This window comes from Lathyrus oleraceus, chromosome 7, assembly GCF_024323335.1.
Source record: "Lathyrus oleraceus cultivar Zhongwan6 chromosome 7, CAAS_Psat_ZW6_1.0, whole genome shotgun sequence".
NCBI classification, from domain to species: domain Eukaryota; kingdom Viridiplantae; phylum Streptophyta; class Magnoliopsida; order Fabales; family Fabaceae; genus Lathyrus; species Lathyrus oleraceus.
In genome coordinates this window covers 156480552-156491180 of record NC_066585.1, presented here as the reverse complement: position 1 = coordinate 156491180, position 10629 = coordinate 156480552, and the positions used below count along the sequence as shown (strand labels likewise).

Sequence of the window (10629 nt, the reverse complement as noted above, 5' to 3'; positions counted from 1 at the left end):
AAGTATTATAACCTAGACTTCTTAACCAAAAGAGGTTCTTACGAACCAGACTCTAAACTTATAAACGCGTCCGAAAATAGTTTTAAAATCTCTTTTCTTCTTAATGTTAAAAACTCCTAATGAACTAAACAAAGCGCTTTCGCTGTTTTTGAAATAGTTAAAAACAATTAAGTTTATAAAGACGTTGGACGGCTTTCGATCTTACCCAACGGAATTGAAGTGCGGGAAAACTTAAGTTGAAAGTTAAAATAGCCCTTTAAGTATTTCTACGAACAATTGTACGGATTACTGGTTTAATTACGATCCTTACATTCTAACCTTATAAATTTAGTTAGACATGGTAAAGTAAAAGTGCATTAAAGTAAATAAAAGTAGTGCGAGTGCGGAAAGTAAATAAAAGTAGTGCGAGTGCGAGAAAATAAATAATTTAAAGCGAGTGCGAGGAAATAAATAAAAGTAAAGCGAGTGCGAGGAAATAAATAAAGTAAAAGCGAGTGCGAGGAAATAAATAAAGTAAAGGCGAGTGCGGGAAATAAATAAAGTAAAGGCGAGTGCGGGAAATAAATAAAGTAAAGGCGAGTAATAAAAACCTGCTCCAATCGGAGGGCTGAGTATATTGCAATGCGGAAAAGAAAATGGCGGCAGGATTAACTTCCTTCCAAAGTGCTCCAAACTCGATTACAGACTCTATCACAGACTTGATGACACGATTGTGGTAACACTCCAATGCGAAGCGATTACCACTATAAAATACTGAATATATGCCTAAGTGAAACAAAGTTGCTTCTGAGTTTGCCTCTGCTCTAAGTTTGGATGATTGTAAAACTGAATTCGCGTTTCTATTTATAAGCAAATAAAAAAAGTGGAATTGACTTGGATGCCCTTCAACTTGAAAATAGAGGAAACCGTTTCCTTCTTGTGGCGCCCGCCACAAGCACAAAGTGGGGCGCCTTAGTGGATGTAGTGGGGAAACGTGGGAGTTGAGGAAGTTGTACTTGGACACGTCATGGCTTGGTCTGTGGCGCCCGCCATGGGGTAGGCCATAAGCACAAAATGCTGAATTTTAGGGTTTTTAGCTCTTTTTCACTCCTTTTCTCGATCGGGGCTCCGATTAAAGTAAAAACCTGAAAACAAAGGAAAACACAGTAATAACACAACAAAATGACAATAAAACAACTAGAATGCATGTGAAATCGGAGTCGAAAATACGTAAATTTTAGTGTTATCAAACTCTCCCACACTTAAACCTTTGCTTGTCCTCAAGCAAAACATTATAAAGCTCATGAAAGAAAAACTGGTGTAAACGAGTGCTTCAGGTAGAAATTCTAAGTTCAAGTCGGGATGCAGTGATAGGTACTAACTAAGTGAACTAAGGGTATGATGATGACACTAATCCGTGAATACGGACATAAACTCCATTCCTATATTAACCAACCCATATTATCCCACAATACCTAGGCTTGCCTCTTCATCTCTTTTGTGTCCTTTTCATTCAGGCGCAATCACATTAAGCCCGTTATCCGTACATGCTTCATAGTAGAGTGGCATGTTAGTGATTATGATCAGAGCTTGGGGTTTCTGGCACATAAACATGTGTAAACCCTTTTATTGGACCCAACTGTAGTTGTGGGGGATCGGATTGTAATACGCCCTACCGAGTTCAGTGCCAGATACCTCTGAACCAACTGGCAGTGGGTACTGCTTTTCTTTTTCTTTTTCTTTTTCTTTTTGTAGCAATTTTTTACAATCCTTTGGTTTAAACGACTTTGTGAGGGTCACCTATACCGGAGTTGCCTTTTTGCTTTATTTTATTTTTTTGTTTTTCTGGATCATTCACTTATTTGCATCGGTCCCCTACGTAGAGGATGCGTAGGCCGGAGCTAACTGCTAGGATAAACTACTGAGGACTTATACGGAAATGATGATTAAGGCCATGGTATATGGGGTTTCGGGAATGATTCCTATATTTACGAAGCTTATGGTGCTAAAACAGATACTGATGTTTCGCAAAGTTCTCCCAAGTCACCGCATCCTTACTCAAAACATGTCCTTAAAACCTGAAAACTTTCGAAATAACACTATTTTCTTTTTGCAAAAAATTTTGGTGGGGCTAAAGGTATGGGGAGGTAGGATTGTACTAAAGATTTACTATATTCGGTGACTCGTCAGACTCATGCATTATACTAAAAAAAAAGAAAATTAAACAACTAAAAGGAAATAACAATAAATAAACTATCTAAAAAAACAGCAAATAAAACTGAAGATAAAAGGAAAACGATAAATGCTCCTCCCACACTTAAATCGAACATTGTCCCCAATGTTTCGAAATAAGATAAGGAAGGGTTACCTGGCAACCTATTGCTGACCACTAGTGCCATCGCCATCCTGAGGTGGACGACGGGATCGGGTACGACGACGGTCTCTCTGATCCATCCTCGCCTGCAGGGCATCCTGAGCGGTCCTCACGTCTCGAAGGTTACCTATAATGGAACCCTGAGTAGCTTCGATGAGTGTCATGTGTCGCTGGTTGTATTGTTGCTGACGGGCTTGTGTATCGGTGATCACTTGTAAGGACTGTAGAACAGTGTCGTAGGACCTGTCTGTCCTTCGTTGTGACTCTTGCATGAAGCGCATGTTATCCGTCATTTGTTGTTGGATGGTAGAGAGTAGGTCATCCTGCCTCTGCTCTCTAGCCATGTGGTCTCGCCACATCTCCTCTGTAATATAGAAGCCAGGAGTGGTACCTGCAGAAGAAGAAGATGGTGCGGTGTGTGGTGGTGAAGGATGATGGGGGGACACATGTGGTACGGGAGATCTCTCTCTCCGATCATATTCATCATTAGTGTCTGGTCCCTCCTCTTCAGGAATGTTAGGAGGAAGAGGACCCAAAACAGGTGGAGCATCTAAATCGTAGGTCCAATTTCTCTCATCACGTATATCTGTACGTCTAGTGCAAGGTAGAATAATAGATGGGATGGCTACACCATGAACCATAAGTGTATAACCTCATTCTCTCCTTGAACGGCACAATTTCATGTCTCTCAGAAATTTTAAGTTAATTGTGCGAGGAGGTAAGGGGTCTAGGGTAGCCATCTCATTGTTCAGGTTGAGTGCCCGAGCAATAGACATAATCAGACCACCAAAAGAAATCGGTCCCGCCTTATTCAGAGTTAAAATCATATGGGCGAGCATAAACGGAACCGAGAAGGAAAATACCTCAACAGACCATTCGGAATCCAAAGGGGCCTCACAAATAGCACCTTCCCCATGAGGGATCCCTAACAAGCTGGCTAGTTCATCGGTACTGAATTGGTATTCAACAGCAAACATTCTAAATTTGACAGTACCAACTATGCTAGCAGTGTTAGGGTTGACAATATAAATTAAGGAACTTAAAAATTCGATTGTCAACCGCTCATAGGTGGGTTCTTTGTTGATAAAGAAATTATGCAAACCTAAGTTGTCTAATAAATGGAAAATGCTATGATGGATGCCTAAAGTATAGAGACAATTTTCGTCAACATACCTTGTCGGGAGAATTTCCCGATTTTGCAACCGTTTAATGATTTTTCTTTGTCTCTCCCCTGGTTTCCCTCCTCGAAGAATGAATCCGTTGAACTCCATTTGAATGCTCTTGAAAAGTGGATGAAGAAGATGAAGTGGTTGGTGAAAAGGTTGGATTTTTACAAAATCCGGCGGATGAAATCGAAAATGGAAAGTGGATTAATGATTTGTGTGGTATGATGGTTAGGAAAGTATGAGCTTTTTGTGGGTTCAAGGGCTTTTTCCAAGGTGAAAAAAATGGGTTTTGGTGGTTGTAAAACATATATAGATAAAAATAGAAATACTAATGTATAGTAGTTTATATAATATTCAAATGCGATAATAATGAGCAATGGAAATACGATAAATATAAAAGAGAAATAAAAATGAAATGAAATGGTGAGATCAGGTAGTAGGGGTGTCGTCTGCCTGAGTGGATCCACGGAGCACAGTTATCTCCTGCCTGAGCTCTGCGATCTCCTGATATAGACAATCGGTTTCAGTAGTATGGGTGAGATCAGACACTCCTATCTGTAAAGTTAGGTCCGTCACTTCCTGTCTAAGCTCTGCAATCTCTCTACGGCACTCAGCAATCTGGGTGCGTATGTCGGGTGTCTGCAATGAATGATTATTAGAGAAAACAGTGATTCTAGGAGATGGTGGTGTAGGCGTGTATTCAGCAACAGGTGGTGATCTCGGTGCCTCGACGGTCTCTCACTGGCCCTCTAGAGCATAACTCCAATTCGTTGGATCATGCACATTGGTCATCATAGGGTCTGGCAATGTGAAGTAATGGATAGCCTCACTGTCGACTAGAAATCGGAACTGACATGGGTGGAAAGAGGCTCTCCTCATCAATCCTCTGGTCAAACAGAAGTCGATGTCCATGGTAGTGTATCCACAGTAGATCCGAAGATGTGACAGCTTGCGAGACAGACCCAAAGCGACTGCAATCTGTGTGATGATTCCACCAACATGGATGACTCCTTCGGTGGATCTAGAGATACCGCTGAGATTATTCAATAAAAAGTTCCCACATGCTACTGGGCGAGACTGGGATGCGCAAAATAATAGGAAGATCTCCTCTTCACTCAGTAGTGTCTCTGCATCCTGTCTTCCCAAGAAGGAATGTGCTAATATCATCTGAAAATATCTGAAGGTTGGGTTATGTATGACATAAGATAACTGTGTAGATGGATCCTGGCTTCCGCCACCTGATATATCACTCCAAAACTTCTCCACCTCCTTACCCAGAAAATATCCCAAGGTGTCTCCGGGATAGCATCAGGGGTAGTCTGGAAACCCAATAAGTCGTCGAACTCTTTCTGGCTGAAGGAGTACTCAACTCCAAAAAGTCTGAAAGCAGCATACCCATCTGGTCCAGAATATGGGTCATAGTCGAATGAACTCAGGAATTCCAAAGTCAGGTTCCTATATGTGTTATTCAAGTCATCAGCAAATTCGTCCCAGTGGAGCTGGTGGCTAAGGAATCGGATACTATGCTCGATACCCAGTGCCTCCATACAGTGCTGATTAGGATAACGTGTGGGCGCCATAGGGCGCTGATACAAAGCAATGTAGCGCTCCCTTTGAGCATTATCTCTATAGGCAACATGCATGTCATCAAAACCCTGCATCCTGTAAAAGTTAGAAAAGTGATCCTGAAAATACAAACCATTCAAATCTTAGTCTCAATGCAAAATAAAATAAAAATAAAAATAAATGTAAATAAATGCGAAAAAAAAAGAAATAAAATGAAAAGAAAAACCATGGGTTGCCTCCCACGCAGCGCTTGTTTAACGTCATTAGCTTGACGGTTAGAATTTATACACCTGTAGTAGTAGGAATTGGTGGATCAATCAGGGTGTGGCTTGAGTAGTATGTTGGAATGTCTCCTCCTTCGTAGAGCTTCAGTCTTTGTCCATTTACAATGAATGGGATACAGGTTTGGTTCTTGATTTCTACGGCTCCGGATCTCAGAATCTTGGATACTTCGAAAGGACCAGTCCATCTTGAACGTAGCTTTCCAGGGAAGAGTCGTAACCTAGTGTTGAAAAGGAGAACAGAATCACCTACGTTGAAGTTTTTCTTTACTATTCTTTTGTCGTAATAGGCTTTTGTCCTCTCTTTATATATTTTTGCATTCTCGTAGGCAGATTGCATAAGTTCTTCTAATTTATGAATGTCTAGGGTACGCTTTTCTCCAACGGCTAGGTAGTCTAAATTCAAAGTTTTAATGGCCCAATAGGCTTTATGCTCTAACTCGAATGGTAAGTGACAGGATTTTCCATAGAGTAGTTGGTAAGGAGTAGTTCCTATAGGGGTTTTGAAAGCGGTTCTATAGGCCCATAATGCTTCTTGAAGCTTCTGAGACCAGTCTCTCCTAGAAATAGAAACAGTTTTCTCTAGGATTTGTTTTATCTCCCTATTAGATACTTCTACTTGGCCACTAGTCTGTGGGTGGTATGGAGTTGCTACTCTATGCCTAACTCCATATTTTCTTAAAAGTTTGTCAAATATTCTCGATATAAAGTGTGATCCTCCATCGCTTATGACTAAACGTGGTGTTCCAAATCTAGGGAATATATAGTTTTTAAATAATTTGATTACTACCCTAGTGTCGTTTGTGGGTGCAGCTATAGCTTCAATCCACTTAGACACATAGTCTACAGCTACTAAGATATACCTATTTCCTAAGGATGGTGGAAAGGGTCCCATGAAATCTATACCCCATACGTCGAAGAGTTCTACTTCCTGAATGTTTCTTAAGGGCATTTCATCACGTCTTGAAATGTTTCCAGTGCATTGGCATCTATCACACTTGACAATGAAAGCATAGACATCACGCCACATGGTAGGCCAGAATAGGCCAGCTTAAAGAATCTTGGCGTATGTCTTAGAGGTGCTCGCATGTCAACCATAAGGTGCAGAATGACAATGCTCGATAATATTATTTACCTCTTCTTCTGGAACGCAACGGCAAAAAATGCCATCTTTACTCCTTTTGAAAAGGAGCGGTTCGTCCCAATAGAAGTTTCTCACATCGTGGAAGAATTTCTTCTTGCGGTGGTAGTCAAGATCAGGGGGTACTATATTAGCAGCTAGGTAATTAACGAAATCTGCATACCAGGGTACGTTACTTATTGCTAAGGAATTTTGGGAATGCTCATAAGGATCTAAGTTATTATCTTCAATGGTTTCTACTCTGGCGATCAGTCTATCATAGGCGAAATCATCGTTTATGGGTACTAGTTTAGGTTTTAGATGTTCTAGCCTAGAAAGGTGATCGGCTACTACATTTTCAGTGCCTTTTTTATCTCTTATATCTAAATCAAACTCTTGTAGTAATAGAATCCATCGGAGTAACCTGGGCTTGGCATCTTTTTTACTTAATAGGTAACGAACGGCAGCATGATCGGTGTAAACAATAATTTTTGCTCCTACTAGATAAGATCTAAATTTGTCTATAGCGAAAACTACAACGAGTAATTCTTTTTCGGTTGTTGCGTAATTAAGTTAGGCAGCGTCTAGGGTTCTACTGGCATAATAAATGGCATGTAATTTTTTATCTTTTCTTTGTCCTAGAACGGCTCCAACTGCATAATCACTAGCATCGCACATTATCTCAAAAGGTTCCGACCAATCGGGCGGTTTCATAATGGGTGCCGATACTAATGCTTGTTTTAAAAGATTAAATGCGTCATTACATTTTTCATCAAAAATGAATTCAGCATCTTTCATTAAAAGTCCGGTTAAAGGTTTGGTTATTTTAGAGAAGTCCTTAATAAAACACCGATAGAATCCAGCGTGTCCAAGAAAGCTTCGGACTTCTCTGATGGTTTTTGGGGGTTTTAGGTTTTCTATAACTTCTATTTTAGCTTTATCTACCTCTATACCTTTTTCGGAAACTATATGTCCTAAAACTATTCCTTCGGTCACCATGAAATGACATTTTTCCCAATTTAGCACTAGGTTCACCTCCACGCATCTCTCCAGGATTTTCTCAAGGTTAGCGAGACAATTGTGGAAATCGAATCCCCAAACCGAGAAATCATCCATAAACACTTCCATGATACCATCTAGGTAATCTACGAAGATTGACATCATGCAGCGTTGGAAAGTAGTTGGGGCGTTACAGAGGCCGAACGGCATTCGTCTGTAGGCAAAAGTTCCATAAGGGCATGTAAAGGTAGTTTTTTCTTGATCTTCGGGGTGAATAGGTATTTGGAAGAATCCAGAGTATCCATCTAGATAGCAGAAGTAAGAGTGTCTGGCTAAACGCTCTAACATCTGGTCTATGAATGGTAAAGGGAAATGGTCCTTCCTAGTTGTTTTATTTAATTTTCTATAATCTATACACATCCGTCATCCTCCTTCTAAACGTTTTGCTACATGTTCGCCTTTATCGTTTTGCACGACTGTGATGCCTCCCTTTTTAGGTACTACATGCACAGGGCTCACCCACTTACTATCCGAGATCTGGTAGATTATACCTGCCTCAAGCAACTTAAGAACTTCCTTCTTAACAACATCACTCATTATAGAGTTTATTCTTCTCTGATGCTCCCTAGAGGGTTTTGAATCTTCTTCTAGCGAAATCTGATGCATGCATATGGATGGGCTTATACCTTTCAGGTCAGAGATATTATATCCTAAGGCTGAGGGATATCTTCGTAAAACGTCTAAAAGTTGGTTCGTCTCCTCTTGGCTCAAGGTAGCACTGACTATAACTGGGCGGTTCATCATTTCATCGAGGAACTCATATCTCAGGTTCTTAGGCAGTTCCTTAAGTTCTAAGGTTGGTTTCCTAGGGCATGGCATAGGATCTGGGGTAAGGGATAAACATCCGTAAAGGTTATCATCGATGTAAGGTTCTTTAAAGTCATCATCTTCCTTTATGGGGGTTGATGGTAACTTAATTGTTTTTATAATTTCTTTTTGTTCTAATTCTCTAACACATTCGTCAATGATATCTAAGGCATAACACGAGTCTCCCATCACAGGTGCCATAAGAAATTTCGAAAGTATAAATTCTATTTTCTCGTTACCTACCTCAAATGTCAACTTTCCTTTCTTGACATCTATTATGGCTCCTGCAGTCGATAAGAATGGTCTACCTAGAAGGATTGGTATATCATTGTCCTCTTTGATGTCCATGACGACAAAATCAGTAGGGATAAATAGTTTACTTATCCTAACAGGAACATCTTCTAAAATGCCTATCGGATATTTAACAGATCTATCGGCTAACTGAAGTGACATCTTAGTGGGTTGTAATTCTCCTAAGTTTAACCTCTCACAAACTGCTAGAGGCATTAAACTCACACTAGCTCCTAAGTCTAGAAAAGCTTTATCGATGACATGATTACCCAAAAGGCAAGGAGTGGAGAAATTTCCAGGATCCTTATCTTTCTTTGCTAATTTGTCCTCGGAAATAGCATTACATTCCAAAGGCTTCGGATCGTCAAGTCTACGTTTGTTGGTAAGGATGTCTTTGAGAAACTTTGCATAAGAAGGTATTTGGGTGATGGCTTCTGTGAAAGGGATTTCTACATGAAGTTTTTCTATAACTTTAATAAATTTTTGGTACTGTTTATTGATCTGGGTTTGTTTGAGTCTTTGGGGATATGGTATAGGTGGTTTATATGGTGGGGGTGGTACGTAAATTTTATCTTTAGATTCTTCTCCTTTCTCTCGACCATCCTGGTTTTCAGATTCCTCTGGTTCCTTTACTTCATCCGGGGGTTTGGTACATTCCTTAGAAGTTTCGGGTTCAGTCAATCTTGGGTTTGGTTGCTCATCATAAGCGTTCCCACTTTGTAGGGTAATGGCATTGGCTTGTCCTCTCGAATTTTGTTGAGGTTGTCCAGGGAATTGTCCTCCAGGTGTAGTCTGAGGGGCTTGGTTTAAAGCTACCTGAGAGATTTGGGTTTCAAGCATCTTGGTATGAGTAACTATTTGGTCAACCTTGGTTCCTAACTGAGTAATCAATTCGTTAACATGAATGTTTTGGTTCATGAACTCCTTGTTTTGTTGGGTTTGAGCGGTGATAAAATTTTCCATAATTTTCTCAAGGCTCGGCTTTGGTGGTACAGGTTGCATAGGTTGATTTGATCTAGGGGCTTGATAACTAGGTCTCGGAGGTGCATTATTTTGAATAGGGTTATTGTTTTTATAGGAGAAGTTCGGGTGATTCCTCTATCCAGGGTTATAGGTATTCGAGTATGGGTTCCCTTGGGTGTAGTTCACTTGCTCGGAGTGGGTTTCATTCAATAGACTGCATTCTGCAAATTGGTGTCCTTGGGTTCCACATATCTCACAATCCGACGAAACTGCGGCTACAGTGTTCGAGTTCGTGTACATATGCTCGACTTTAAGGGCTAATGCGTCCATTTTAGCCTGCATCATGTCTATAGAGCTTAGTTCATGCACTCCTCCTTGGGCTTCCTTCTTCTCAACTGTCGCCCGTTCGACTCCCCATGATTGATGGTTTTGGGCCATGTCTTCGATGAGGGCACTAGCTTCAGGGTAAGGTTTATTCATCAGAGCACCGTCTGCGGCAGCGTCGATGGTCATCTTTATGTTATAATGAAGTCCATTATAGAAGGTTTGAATGATTAACCAGTTTTCTAAGCCATGATGTGGGCATGCTCGTAACAACTCTTTATATCTCTCCCAAGCTTCGAACAGCGATTCTCCTTGGTTTTGGGTAAATCTAGTTATATGGTTTCGAAGAACGGCGGTCTTACTCGGGGGAAAATATCTAGCAAGAAAAATTCTTCTAAGGTTATCCCAAGTCGTAATGGAATTGGGTGGAAGGGAATCTAACCATGATAGGGCTTTATCTCTGAGGGAAAAAGGGAATAATCTTAAACGTATAGCCTCAGGAGAAGCTCCATTGGTTTTGAAAGTATCTGCTAATTGAAGAAATATTTTTAAATGTTGGTTAGGGTTCTCGGTAGCGAGACCCGCGAATTGTCTCGGTTGCACTAGTTGTAACAGGGATGGTTTAAGTTCAAAATTATTGGCTGGGATGATTGGGTTTACTATACTAGAACTAGGTTCTTCATTGGATGGTTGAGCGAA

General features: G+C 40.5%; 1 non-coding gene across 1 annotated transcript; it reads left to right on the top strand.

Annotated features, from left to right (window-relative positions):
* Nucleotides 1-10174: 10174 nt before the first annotated feature.
* LOC127108784 (small nucleolar RNA R71) lies at nucleotides 10175-10281 on the top strand. The gene has a single exon (XR_007796297.1). It is a non-coding gene; the product is annotated as a small nucleolar RNA R71 (small nucleolar RNA).
* The last annotated feature ends 348 nt before the right edge of the window (nucleotides 10282-10629 follow it).